Source organism: Mauremys reevesii, linkage group 6, assembly GCF_016161935.1.
Source record: "Mauremys reevesii isolate NIE-2019 linkage group 6, ASM1616193v1, whole genome shotgun sequence".
Taxonomy (NCBI): domain Eukaryota; kingdom Metazoa; phylum Chordata; order Testudines; family Geoemydidae; genus Mauremys; species Mauremys reevesii.
In genome coordinates this window covers 107,488,200-107,503,400 of record NC_052628.1, presented here as the reverse complement: position 1 = coordinate 107,503,400, position 15,201 = coordinate 107,488,200, and the positions used below count along the sequence as shown (strand labels likewise).

The following is a 15,201-nucleotide window of genomic DNA, read 5'->3' as shown; positions in this document are numbered from 1 at the left end:
CCAATACAGACCACTTGTGGCCTGAACAAAAGAAATGTATAAATTAATAATGCCCAACCTCCAGTGGAGCAACTAAACTAAGCCCCCAGATAACCCAGAGTGTTTTTTGAAGGGTTTGTTTTTGTTCAGTAGCTCCCCCAATGAGTGAGTCAAGCAGTTTTAAAGCAAGATGGACTATCACATTTACCGGTAGGGGAAAATTGTCTATATTTAGGGCATCCCTTATGGGCAATTGGTACCCAGTGCTGCAATTGGTACCCAGTTCAGTTCCAATGCTTTTGCTAATGAAGAATCTATGCAAAGTCTCTAAGGACTGAGCACCTGCAGCTACTACCAAAGTAAAAGGGAGACGGAAATGTTCAACATTTCTCAGGATCAGGCCCTTGGCAAATAAAGAAAATGTTTAATTTCCCCCCCACTCCCTGAAAGCTCAATAAAATTCTTAAACTTCAGAATTCTTAAGTGTTTAACCCCCTTAGAAGTCAGTGAGACTTCCGCATGTGCTTAGGTGCTGCCCTGAAACAGGTTCTAGGTGGAGGACACTCTCTCCTCCAGGCAGTTCTCAGAAATGTGTCCAAATACACAGGTTTCTTATGTTTCTATGGGGTTTAATAAAATGGGTTCTAGATCAGTGGTGGGCAGCCTACAGCCCACAGGCCGCACGTGGCCTGTGAGGGTAATCCGCTGGCGGGCCGTGAGACACTTTGTTTACATGGACTGTCCACTGGCACAGCCGCCCGCAGCTCCCAGTGGCTGGGAATGGCAAACCACAGCCACTGGGAGCTGCGGGAAGCAGCCATGCCTGCAGACGATCAATGTAAACAAACTGTCTTGCAGCCCACCAGCGGATTACCCTGATGGGCCACAGGTTGCTGACCACTAGTCTAGATCCTATATGGGCCTCTTTGGGTTCAACTGCAATACAGATAATAAATCATCATCATATAGCTGCATAGGTAATGCACATTTTTGGGAGCTATGTTTTCCATCCTGTGTAAAAAGCTTTTTCAATAACTTATGGTATTGCAAAAATGCAGAACTGTAATAAGGCATTTTAGTGCCCAGGGTGAGCAAGCATACTTGCACCCCCTAGAGATGATGTGGGGGGCACATGGGGGTCACATCTCCCCCCACCAATTTCTGTCTTCCATTTAGCACAGAGGGTTTCAAACTGTCACCTCCTGCCAGGAGCTGGTGGATCAGAAGCTGGTGGGAGCTGCCTGGCCTGCTCAGGCCCCTAGCTCTCTGCATTGTGGGAGCCAGTGTGTTGGCTGACTTCCCGGCAGAACCTCACTACCCTGTTCCCTGAGCCAGGCTGCCTCTGTACAGCCAGGCACTACTCAAGCAGGGCAGGCAGCACAGCTCCAATCTGCACCCCGATGTGCTCTTGCCTCTCCCCAGAAGGAGCCTAGTGCTGGCTGGTGACACTCTCTGGAGCAGGCCCCAACCCGCAGAGCCCAGCTGCCAAGAGATGCTACCCAAGGCGCTCACTCACTGCTACCCTTTTGCTCCCGGCTCTGCTGCTGCTCCTCAGCCTGGAGGTGACACATGGGACAATCACGTGCTTCCCCCAGAACCTTTAAATTGTGCCCTGACCCCCAATAGAAGTTACGTGAAGCCGCTGGGTTGAGGAGTGGCAGCAAAGCCAGGAGCACCAGAACAGGGGCAAGTGAGTGCCTTGAGGAGCATCTCATAGCAGCTGGACTCCACGGGCAGGGGGCATCTCCAACTTTGTGCTAAATGGAAAGCAGAAGTCTGCGGTGGGAGAGGTGTCACATGACTCCACATGCTCTCCCCAGGCAACCCCATTTTTCCACCCCTGCAGCTTTGCACTCTGGGCAGCTGCCCCACTCACCTTGCCCTAGTTACGGCCCTGCAAAAACGTGAGGTATATTCTGAAAAAGCCACCACAAACCTTCACACTCAGCCAAGATACATTCACACTAAGTATTGGGAGGCCTTTCTTGCTCTTCACAAGTGGTGTGTTCCTGCAAAGTGCTGAGCAGAGCTGGACTTTTCCAGCTGAAAGCTTTTTCACTGAAAAATGCAGATTTAGACTGATTGAACTAGTTCATTATTGCAGTTGAACCTCCCCCACCCCGAAATAAAAATCTGAAAGAAATTAGTGTTTTGACATTTTCTAAACAAAATGTTTTGATTTTTAGATTCAAAACAACTTGTTTCTAAATTTACTTCAATTTAAATTAAAAAAAATTGTAAAAACATTTAATGCAGCTCAGAACCTAAAGAAAATGTTTCATGTCAGGTCAGGTCAAACAAAATATTTGTTACACCCCAAGCTAAAAAAATTGTAAACTTTCTAATATACCATGAGAAAAAAAATTAATTATGGGTGTAATCCTGGCTGCGTTGACGTCAGCAGGAGTTTTGTCATTGACCGTGGGTGGAATCCTTATCCCACCAAATGGGACAATGAATGTAAAGATAACAAAATCAAGCCTTTTCTTGTTGATCCATTCCTTAAAGTGTGTTGCGGTAAGTCAGGGAAGATGCTTTCACATACACGACATCCACTTGAGCTGCAATCAATAAGCACTCCATAAAAGCTTGGATACATTTTATTACTACCAAGTTAAAAAATACTTCCAGCATTGGCAAATGTATTACTAACTACATAATTGCCTTATTATATAACTCTACTAAAAATTTGCATTACACCCAAGACATGACCGTGAAATATTTTATTTAATAAATAATTTTGAATCAAGAAACCATTGACTTTAAACTAGAGTTTGCTGAAAACTCTAAGGCATTTTTACCAGTGACTCATAATAAAGTAATTGGGTAGTTAGTAAGTAACGGCTTACAGGAGGGACACAAAATGTATCACTTATGTGGAGAGACCCTGGAAGCAGAAAGTTGCAGTTGTCATCAGCATTGTAGGTTTCTTTCATTCTGCAAAAGGCAAAAAGTGTTTTTCCTTTTAGTATAGAGGCCATAAACTATACATTAATCTGAGCTCAAACCTCCTCGATTCACTATGAAATATTTAAAGTTGAAAGGCGGGTGAGCATATGTGAAGCGGGGAAGGACCTAGTTATAGCCCCGAGAACACAAAATTAAGAACAGGTGCATTTGGAAATTATTTAAATTGCTCTCCAGTGTTATTGTTTCTTCTCTAAAGTCTCATGGTCTGATTCTCCTATCACTTACAGCAGCTTTACACTGGTGTCACAGCACTGACTTCTGTGCAGATACACCTAAATAGTACCAGTGTAAGCAAGAGGAGTATGAAGTCCTCAGTTCCCATTTCTGGAGTAAAAACGTCTGATCTTGCCAAGTGCTGAACTCCTTCAGTTCTCACTGGAGTCAGGCAGCTCATTTCTTTGCAAGATCCGGCTGTAATGGGCTCAATCCAATGCCCGATAAAGTCAAAAGGAGTCTTTCAATTTAATTTCATTGGATTGGGTCTGTTAGGATTTGTGCACTAGAAAGTGATCACTTCCATTAGGTTTCATTTACTATTTGCTCTGTACATACCTCCATGCTACACCTTCTCCTTTCCCCTCTTCCCTCTTTCATTTCTCAGAGTGTGAACGTATCAGATTCACTCCTCACAGAAACTGACAGGTTCAATTTGCTACTGAAAAGACAAGTGTGGTTTTTCAGAAATAGTTCCTTTGCAAAATAACTTTTTTTTTAAATCAATTTTTCAGGTAAAGCTCCTTCCAGGGCTTCCATTAATTAAATTTGCATTCCATTTAAGAAGCATTGTCTTGAAAAGCTATGAAGTAGTTATCAGCAACATCAACTGGAGGGGAACAAAAAGTGCTCCTCTGACAGCGAAGAATAAATTGGTTTTAGTTAGGGAGACTGGCTATTTATTCTCTTCCACCCAAGGAATTTTCCAAGCGACTGGCAAAACATCAAAAAAAAATTAGATACAGTAAACATCAACATACACTGAATTCAGGAGAAGCAATTCAGTGCATTAGCTGCAATAGCCGTCTATGGGATAATGACACACCAACCACAGAACAAACAATGGATACAGAGAATGTAAATAAAAACCCAGACTATGCTGCCAGGATTTATATCATATCCTTATTTCTGATCACCAGGTTACCAAAGGACTTTTTAAAGTCTTCGTCTGCGGGGTTAAAATTGCGTAAGTTCTGACTTATCTCTGTAAACATTATGGCAGTGGACAGATTTATATTGTATCTCGAAAAACAAATCAAGACAAGCCTATGCAATGCCATTCATTCCACCCACCTGGCTCTCCAAACCACAGCACAGAGATATGGAGAGGAGCTGCCCTGGGAAAACTGCCTGTCAGAAATCATAGGCCATCTTATGGAAAATCAAAATTAGTTTTCTTGCTGGTATCTTTAAGTAATAACTATACACATTTAATGCAGTTAAGCAGAAACTTAATTAGTTATCTGATCAGTGGCAACTGATCTGAATTTGAAAATAACTGTGTTCGTGCAAAAGCAAATCAAGTGTGGTTAGTTGTTCACTCACCCATTACTACTGGGTATTGAATATTTTTCTTCAACAAAAATTCCAGAGCATAGAAATAGTTTACGGGGAAATAATTCAGTGTACCCAGAGATAGCCCTAAAACCTTCTGATTTATTCACATAATTCAGATCCAAGCACGTCTATGAAACAGGAGTGAGCTGGAGGCGCCCTCTGGGTATTGGCATGCAAGCAAGAAAGTATGAATGAGCTCGAGACTAAGCATGGGGCATCTTGGGTTCTGTTCCTGACTCTGACCATAACTAGCTCTAGGGCTTTAGACAGATCACTTCACGTCTGATTCTTCACTCACTTATACCATTTTTAAACTGGCGTAACTCCACTGAGTGGGGGTCATCGACATGATGTGTTAGGCCACATTACAAAGGTGGGCATTCTAGAGTGCTGCTCACTAACTGGGCCGTGTGGACCCTGCTGGTGTGCAGTAAAAGTGCATGTTAAAACAGTTTTCTTTGAAAATGGGACTACATTAAATGCACACTAGGGAATTTTTAGTGCTCACCAGCAGGTTCCACACAGGTCAGTTAGTGCACAATACACGAACTAACACACCATGTAGACAAGTCATTGGATGTATTCCTGATTTACACCTGTGTACGTGAGGGGAAAGTCAGTACCAGTCAAGCCTACAGCATAAAAGGGAGCTAACGTGTACCACTTCCATAAAGTAATTTTCAGGTCCTCTGATTAAATCTTTTATATAAAGCACAATATATTAGTCTCATGATCTGAGTACACCGAATATCTCCCGTGGCTTCCAGAATGCCAATCACCTGAACATTAAGAAGATGGTCTTAGGGAGTGTCGTGACACTGAATATTTGTTTATTAAATATAAAGTTTGGCTGTTTAAACACTTGGATTTTTGTCGTGGCAGCCATTGTCAGTTTTTTTTAAATGTGATCCATTGTATTTTGTTGGTGTTATTTGAAAATAATTCTCCTTTGAGAGCATCCCCATAGTGGTCTGTTTGTCAGAAAACAACATATCAAAATACCCCAAAATGGTTCCCATGGTACCGTCAGCAGCGCCTGCAGCTTGCACACGACCGACCTTTAATTCCATTTCATTGCATCTTTTGGGCCAAGTCCTATATCCAGCAAACAGCCCAGAATGTAGGTCTGAAGCTGAGGGGCTGAGAGTGCAGGCTGCAGCTCTTGTGCTTGCCCTCTGCTAGGGAGAACACCTGGGGGACCCACATAGTCTTAATGTATGCACCCCCAAAACACAGCTGTGTCCTCAGATGCAGGGAGCCTCTACGGAGTTGTGCTACACAGTACATAGGGGGTTATGTCTGGACCTCCTGTGTAGGCTCGCCAGCTCCTATTCCCCGTCCCCTCAGACAGCGTAAATACACTGGTTTTTCACTTGCCAGGACCCTCTACCCATGCAGAGATGGAAGGCAGGATTTGTGTCTTTATTTGTTTTGTCTCAGTTACATAGCAACTGAATTGATAATGGATCTCCAGCGGATCTGAAAACAGGATATTTACTGAATTTTCAGTAGCCGTCACAATATAATCTCACGACTAATATGTACTACTGGTACCAATAGATTTGTATTCATATTATGCCTCCCTCTTCTTGCTGTAAAATAGGATTCATGCCTTTCAACAAACAGGTCTACTATTTCCTCTAGACTGAATTATAGAAAGACGTACACAACATAGGGGAAATTCTGCTCACCGCGACACCAACATAAATCTGGATTTCAAATGGTTTATACAGATGTCATTGGGAGCAGACTCTTGCCTTATAAATTCCACAGCACATCTTTACTGGACATAGAAAACATTATTTAGACCACAGCGCTTGATCACAGTTTTGTGATTGCACATTTCATATGCAACTATTATTTATAACCTCTTAGCCGACTTAGTGGGATGAAGCTAAGTTTGTGTCTGAAGTAAGACATCACTCATAATGAAAGACAGCTTAGAGGTAGGTATCCAGCGCCATTCAAGGCTCTTTTTTTTTAAGTAATAGTTTCAAACACGATAAAAAAAGATGTTGGAGGTTGTTTTTTTTCCAGCCAGTGTAAATAATTTGGACTTTGCATCCATGACATCATCACAGCTCTTATTCAACTGCACAAAGACAGAAGTGTACATGTGAATGTGTTCTCTTACCATGTTTCTAAAATTCCAAGCTCACTAGAACCATTAACGTGATGAGTGATAGCTATTGACTGTTTAATGGAAAATAAATTAACGCACCAGCTTGTTACCAGTCTGAGAACATACATCTATAAAGGAAAAAGTAATTTAAAAAAATCTGCCTGTTTGCTGAGCTTATGGACACAAGAACTTTTCTAATCAAGTTATGAAGTCAAAAATGCTCCAGTTAATCACTTCAGATGTCATAACGTTGAGTTAAGTAGTACAGTTGGGAAAATTTGTTTTTGCCAGATTTAGGGCTTGAGCCAATGGCTGCTGAAGTCAATGGATAAACTTCAATGGACAGTGCATCAAGCCCTTAGAACACACTTAAAAGTTGAGTGCTAGATTTAGAAGAGAACTCAGCATTCTGGTTCAAGTTCTATATAAGTCTGGTAAAACACTTCTGAAAATGGGTCTTAGATTCCCAAGTTACTTCAGCTCTTTAGAAAATTTTACCCTTAGGCTATTAACTGTTTTGTGTTTGTTTTTTTCATTCCCGGAGTTGTCTTAGAGTCAGAGCAAGAATTTTTAAATGAAAATCTTTACTATTTGTATAACACTCATTTTCATTTGATTAAAACACTTGTACATGGTTTAACTACACTTCCCTTGAAAAACAGCAGTTTAAGTTATGGGGGAAATATTGTGAAATTCAAAAAATTCCTAAAACTTAAAAAACATGTAACATGCTGCTGGTTTCTTCCATCACTGTGGAGGGGAAAACATTGGTTCTCTTTCCAGGGTGTCTTTTCTTTGCCGAGGACAGAAGTCCATACACAGCGATCTCAGAGAGCTACAGTGTATTGACACACAGGATTCCTTCCTTTCCTTTTTCTGGGTTGGAGACCACAAAATGTTAAGCATCCTCAACTCAGCACCTTATAGAATTAGGCTTCTCCCCTTTGTGCTCTCATACAAAATGCACATGTACACATGCACTCCCAGAGCTTATCTTTAATCAACTTTTGATCCTTGTTAATATATTTGTGATATTAATATACATGCTAATGAGCCAAATTTGCACATTATGCAGATTGAAGGGATTGTAATCTTGTATAATTTGCACTCTCTTCTGAATCACTCATCACATAAATTACGCCATCTTAGTCTCCATGAGGAAGTTTTACCATTTATACTGATTTTACCAGTGAAACCAATATAGTTATACTGGTAAAAAACTCCCCACATGGACACTCATTCTGGAAATAGAGTGGCTTTTTTTTTTCAGTTTATCTTAAACCCCTTCCACAGCAACAAACTAAACAGGCAATCTTATGCCAGAAGATGGGGGTCCATCCACGGGGTTGTACCAATATAACTATATCTATTTAAATTCACTCCTTAATTTATATCGGTATAACTTTCCCCAGGCAGACAAGCCCTTAGACTTGCCTCTGAATTTGTCCCTATTTTATATGCATCAGTGTTTAAGTTACACTAAAAATATTCTAAATAAATAAATACAATCAAAAATTAAGCAATGAAATGGATTTTCACTCCAGTTGAGAACAAAAAGACACAGAGTGTAAAGCTTTATTTTCAGTTCTGCTCATGGTATTGCATTTTCTCATGTCACTTAATATCATGTTGTGTCATATAGAGATGAAGTTGAAGCATGAAATCTAGCTCAGTATCCAGATCCAACATCTGATGGGTTTCAGATTCAGTGTTCCAGTTCAGTTTCATCTCTAGTCATACCCTGCCTTGCTAGCAGTAATGGAAAACAAAGACCAAACTTTCAAAGGTGGCTTCAGCAAAGACTCAAAAATAGTGCGGGCATTTCCCCCCCACCCCCATCTCTGTTTCTGGAAAAGCTCTCCTCTGTGTGTGCAAATGGCTTCTGCACTTAACTGCTGAGCTGCCGACTGCTTTGGAAAACTTGAACCATGTGGTGGCCACTGCCTAGGGCACATTGAGGTCCCCTGAGAAGGGAGTTAGATTTGACATTCTGGGTGAAATTCACCCCTGTGAAGAGTCAAAGTGTATGCACCTCCTCAGTCCCAGTTAAGCCATGCAAATCAAGGTGCATAGCACTTGTGCAGGCCCTCTGCAATGGGGTGAATTTAACCCATTGCAAAAGAAAACTGAAGGAAGAAAACCGGCTTTCACTATTAGCAGGCTACATTGTAATGAAGGTAAGGCAGTAGGAGCAGTTCAGCAGGCAGCTTTTCATACAGGATGCCCGCTGATACTTAGGGCACATTATCAGATCTGAATTTTTGGCACATGCTACATCTTTTTATTGATGTTAATTTAAATGTATCATTAATTGCAAGCCTAGCTACTGTGCACATTCTTGATGCTTCCACCTTTTAAAAAAAAGGGGGGGGGCGGGAGCAAGCACTTATAGCTCTGAGTTAATTGACACCCAAATTAGGCCTTTAACTTTCAAGCAGGGTTATCCCCTGAGATTTTTCATTAACAGCTGATGGAACAATATGGTTTAAGGTTTTGCGTTTACACAAGGAAAGGAAAACAGAAAAAGGCATTCCAGCTCATTAAGGGCCTCTCAAGCTGGTGTAAATCAGGACTGAATCCACTTAAATCAACGGAACTACATCATTGTCAAATTGATGTAAGAGACTAGAACAACTGACAATCCAAAAGGCCGGAGTCTCCTTTCCCTTACACCAATGCCAATCAGAAGCAACTCCAGGTCAACTCATTTACACTAGTGTAAAATGGTTGTAAGTGAGAGGGGAATCACACCCCATGAATGCATAATTGGCTCTGAACCAAATCCTACAATAACCACACAGGGCCCAAACACCCCCTCTGCAGTGAGGACCCACGCTGCAGAGCAAATTGCAGTACAATGGGATGGAAGCAAAGATGGACACAAGAACTCTGGACCCAGATCTATACTTCTCCAGAGGTTTCTTGAGGAGGGAAGGGGTATATTCAGTGTCCAGTTCAGACCCACTTCTACAATCTGTCTTAGGTACTTATATGGCCCCATCAGCAAAGTGTCTGAGTACCTCACCACTTTTAATGTATTTATTCTCCCAACACCCTGGGAGGTAAAGCAGTGCTATTAAACCCATTTTACAGATGGACATCTGTGGTGAAGAAGGGATTTGAACCCTGTTTTTTAAAGTTTTAGGCTAGTGCCCTAGTCACTGGATCAGCCTTCCTCCTCCTCAGTGAAGATATATACACACACATGTCTCAGAAAACAATATTACAAGAAAAGCTACTGTGTAGCCCCAGAGCCTGATGCTGCAATCAACATCTTACAGTTCTGATTTTAGCCCCATCTATGTTAGCTAAATAAGGCATTGCCAATGGGCACACAAACAACAGTCCCTGAATGAATGATGCCACCCAAACTGCACACACAAGACCCAAATTCTTCTGCATCCTGTATCCTAGTCAAAACATAACCTTAATTTTACATTGCTTAAAATATAGCTAGAGCACACAACACACAGCAAAACAGGTACGGCATGAAATGAATGTTATAGTTGGAGCTAATCAAGATTTTCCAAATTTTTAACAATTTTTTTCCATTGAAAATTTTAACTATCATCTCTACCTACCCCCCTCCCCCAAATTTTAAGATTTTCTGATTTTCTGACCAGCTATAGAGCTGGCTGGAATTTTTCATTGATAAAAAAAAATCTTTAAAAACAAACAGTAAAAAAAAAAAAACCCACAGCCACTTTTTAAATCGTTTTTTCAACAAGCAGCTCTAGCTAAGCAGTGTATTAATGCATAGTATATAGCCAAGCAGAAAGATGGAGATATTCACATAGCTGTGGATTATTCCAATCCCTGTGGACCAAATTCTCCAACTGAATTCAAAAGCATGATATACATAGGGCCTGTAAATGCTCTGTAGTCTCTCCAGCATGAAATTTCCCAGTGGAATCTCTCTGGGTTAAATGAGACCAGAATTTGGCCCGCTAACAAAAAAATATCAGTTGATTGGATAAAAAAAATGACCTTAAAATTAGAATGCTAAATTTCAAGTAACATAGAAGTTTCCATAACCTCTTAAACGGCCATGAAAAATGCAGCAAGGATAGTTTCTCAGGTCAGAAAAACTGTGCAGTTCTTCAGCTTCCTTAAATTCATTACAATGAAGCCCACTAATAGCAAGATGGGTTCCCCGCCCTCACTTCAGAAAAGGTTAACTATGGGCCAAAACCAGCCCCTCCCCTGGGGCCGCAGCAGAATCAGAGGGATGGGGAATGGGGTACCAAAGCATCAGCAGCTGCAACTAAATATTTCTGCTGAGTGAGAGCATTGCTATACTCAGAAACCAGGCCATGGGTTATTCAGGAATATTTTATACATAAACTTTAATGACAGAAGGGACCATTATGCTAATGTATCCTGACTTCTTGCATAATACATCTGTCAGAATCAAGGCAACCCAGCCTACAGTCCAGGTGTTATCGGGAACTCAAACCCTGGTAGTGACCACACCCCTATGCACCAGAACTCTCCTGCTGATCTTTGACCTGAGTCCCAGATTTAAGAAGAGAGAGGGTAGGGAACAGAGCTCTGGTGTTCCACCCAGTTCAGAATAAAAGAAACTCCGTGCTCCAAAAATGAGCACATTGGCATTCTTTACACTAAAGGAAAATTTTAAGTGTGCATCAGTGGTTAAACTACATTGAAACAGGAGGGGGAGCTCTCACCACGTTAGCTAAGGAAGAGAAGAAGCGTAGCTTAACCAAGCCAAGGAGCTGTGTTTCACCATCACCAATGCCTCTCCTTCTTGCTTTAACCCTTGGTGTATGTTATCACCTGTACGGTGCTATACAGCCAATAGACATGGGGACAGTGGTTTCCTGTCACACTGAGACTGCTCGTACTCTGTTTACTGGACACTGAAGGAATGGGAGCAGGCCTTGCATGTGTGGGGGACCTCTGGTTTCTTAGCCAGATGCACTGCCCAGTCCTGCCACCATGCAGACAGAAGCTGGTGTCACCTGCATTACAAGCTGTAGGACTGGAGTGCCTATGAAGGTGCTGACAAATGACAGAGACACCTCCACCACTGCATTAACAGTAGTGGACTGCACCTCAGCCCTAGCAGTGGCCTAGTGCAAGCTCCTCTTCTTTACCTTCCCCTAGAGTATATGGTAGGCTCCAGAATAAGCCAATCAAAACAAGGTAATGACTCAAACTGGAGTTCCAGGCTTCCCAGGAAGGGGAATGAGTTTGAAGCTAAGGGCATAATAGCAATTGTTGGGTTTTTCACTGTGACAGCAGGAAGGAAGAAAATTTAAAGCCAGGCAAATCTCAGCATTTCTGCTGCCAATACCAAACATTCAAAATCTTGAGCCAGGTTCCAAAAATCAGGAGAGAGTCTTTAAACAAAATCATGATACTATTTTAAAGTACTACATTTGGGGTTATTTTAATTTGCTTTCAGATACTTTAGTGTACACTCGGTTTATGATTGCAAGCTTTTATTCACAACCATAAAAACTAGAAATGTAGTGGGTTTTTTTTAATGAAAGCTAAGATTCTCATGCACTCCCTTATTTCCGGCAGCAAGGGCTTGGAGAAAAACACCAGACATTGCACGACTTGCGATAAAATCATGAGAGTTGGCAACACTGCAGCATTAGCCTAGCCCAATTACACCCCGTCTCACCGCAGTAAAGCTATACAGCTAGTCATGGAGGAACCTCAAAAGATTCCCAGCATGCACATTTATCCAAACCATCAGAGCTTACAAGGAGCCATCTAGCCCATGCAGTCCCCCATACATTCCCCCACCTCCATCCATCAGACCATCCTCTGACAAATCCAGTTGACTTACCTGGTGCTGTCTTCTCATCAGAAGAGACAATCTGATAATTGCTCATGTCTTCAGGGGGCAATTAAGCAAGGTAAAATCCTGGATATTCTTTGAGGGAACAAGGTGCATGACAGACACCCATACAGAAGTGAGTCTTCCTGATAGTGCTGCAGAGAGATTTTTCCCTCTTGCCTCAGAGAGAGAGGATGGGATATGCAGTGACTCCTTTGAGGAAATAAATCAAAATGGATTCTGCCAATTCACCTTACCAAATAAGTTAGGTTCAGCCAATTGGGAACCAAAGCCATCATCATGTGACTTATGTAACTAGTCAAACCTAACAATCCCAGCTTGAAATGGTGACATGCAAATTTGCCACAAAATCTCCACAGCAGCTTCCTATGCAAAAAGTTCATACAAAACAAAGTTCCTAGGACAGTATATGCCTGCAAGTCTCCAGAGGGCTAAAGAATGCAGCTGAGGCAAGCACTAGTCAGCTCTGACAGCATAACTGAAATTTTTGAAAGAGAAAGAATCACATATTGTTCAAATGTGTCTTATCTTGTATTAAATGGTACACAGTCAGTTTGGGTTTTCATGAGCCTCACAAAGAAGGAGAAGAAAGGCATTGCAATTAATTTTTCTTTGTAATGTCCTATAAACCCCAAACCAATGCAAATCTTCTCTCTGGTACTCAATTGGAGTACAGGTTTGTTTTATACTATGTATTAGAGTTGGTCAGAAAATGGTAGTCAAAACAGTTTTTTGTAGGAAAGTGCCATTTTGATTAAACCCAAATTTGTCATGAAGTTGTCATCAAAATTGATGACATTTCCCATAAAAAAGTTTCCAAAATGAAAAGTTTTATGTTACAGGAAAATTTTATTTTAGAAACATTTCAAAACACAATCTTTGTTTCAAAATTTATTTTATTGTATTTCATATTATATTATTTATTACATATTATTTCATGACATTTCAGTAGTAATAGTGCACAATGACAGCATATCACATCATATCAAGTGTTATGATGTGGCATGCCAGATTATGCACTACCACCACAGACATGACATGAAATAATGTAAAAATAATCATAATCTCTTAAAAAGCAATTTGGGCCAGAAAGAGAGAGAGATTGAGAGAGAGCGCGCACAACTATGAGAATGACTCTATAGTCTGGCAGTTAAAGCAATCACCCATGATGTGGGAAACCCAAGGTCCAGTCTTCCTGCTCCAATGATACTTTCATTATTTAATCCAGAATGCAACAACTTCAACAGGAACATTTGAGGAGCTCCCTAAAGAAGACTATCCCCTGGCCAATGATTACTGCACTGTCATGAGAAATGACAAATCCCTGTTCAAAATCCTTGCCCCCCTTAGGTGCGAGGAGGACTTGAACGAGGGGGCTCCTGTCTTTCAGGGGAGTACCTTAACCACTGGGCTAAAAGTTATGAGGGTGCTTCCCCAGCTTCTTGTTAAGATGGCATAGCAACCCTAACTCGAAAGAGAGCTCCTGACTGAGAATCACAAGCAGAGATAGGCACCTAGTGCACAGAGGCATCTATCCCAGCAAGAGGGGTGTGGCTTAGCGCACACATGCTCCGACCACGGCCTCCCCATTGGCTAGCTTAGCTAATGTGCTGGCTTTTGTAAATTGCATTCTAAGGTGCCTGTCTTTCCCAATTCATTGTATAGGGAGCCCCAGTGCCTAACTCAGGCTTTGTGAATCATGAAGTTTCTAGGTGTCTAAAACTTGGGTGTTGTGATGCTCAGAGTCACAACACCTAAATCCCTTTGAACATTCAGCTCTGAGTGCTTCTTCTCTTTTCTTGGCCAAGGTCTCAAACTGTTTAATAATTTTTGTTTTGCAGGAAATGTCTAAAATAGTTGTTTTCGTCCTGATTCAGAAAAAAAAATTGAAAGTCAAAAAGTCCTACAAAAAATGGAAATTCTGAGTTTTGACCAACTCTAGTCATTATGGAGATCACATGGCACTAACAAAATATGACTCCAAAAACTTTCATGAATCAAGGGACAGTTTTCACTGATGTGGTTAAATTATTGCTTTAGAAGTAGAGGAGGTCAACCCCCTATAAGAACATTTCTTAAATCTATTTCTAAACTCTAGTCAGGCAAAGGAATCTCACAATATATGCTCATGCAAGTGCTTTTAGGATTGTGGGGTTTAAAAACCACAAATTAAACAAAGAACAACAGGAAACATGCTGTTCTCACAAAACTCCATAGTTTCTGTTGCCACTCAGGTAGTCTCTACATTCTCATCAAGGAGGATTTGAAGCACCATCCAGCTCTCAAATTACTAAGCAGAAAACCTAGAGTTACACTCCAATGACACGTGGATATGCACCCCATAAATGTATTCCTCTAAATGGAATAAATATATTAACTAACACTGAGCCCCAAGGGGAAAAATGCTATTCAGAGTGGAAGGAACAAAAACCATTCAGGAAGTTTATTTTACATTAAATTCTGCCTGCAACAAATAATGTAGAACAACTGTATTGACAATTTGCAGATACTTCTGTGTTTTTAATTATTGTTAAACACTGACAGTTTACTTGACATTATACAAACTGTAGATGAAAGCACATTTCCTGATCCTACAAACATTGACACATACATAATTTCACTTGTGAGTAAAACTTGAATGTTTTTAAGTTTTTCCAGAATTGGGGCCTAAATCTTTACCACAACTAGATTTAACATAAAGTATGATAGGTGTGGCACAGTGTAGATATTAGAGTTGCCAGGTGTA

General features: G+C 41.1%; 1 long non-coding RNA gene across 1 annotated transcript; it reads right to left on the bottom strand.

Annotated features, from left to right (window-relative positions):
• Positions 1-2,611: 2,611 nt before the first annotated feature.
• LOC120407348 lies at positions 2,612-12,646 on the bottom strand. The gene is made up of 3 exons (XR_005599889.1): positions 12,444-12,646; positions 3,502-3,604; positions 2,612-2,916 (listed from the first exon to the last, which is right to left on the bottom strand). It is a non-coding gene; the product is annotated as an uncharacterized LOC120407348 (long non-coding RNA).
• Between the last annotated feature and the right edge of the window lie 2,555 nt (positions 12,647-15,201).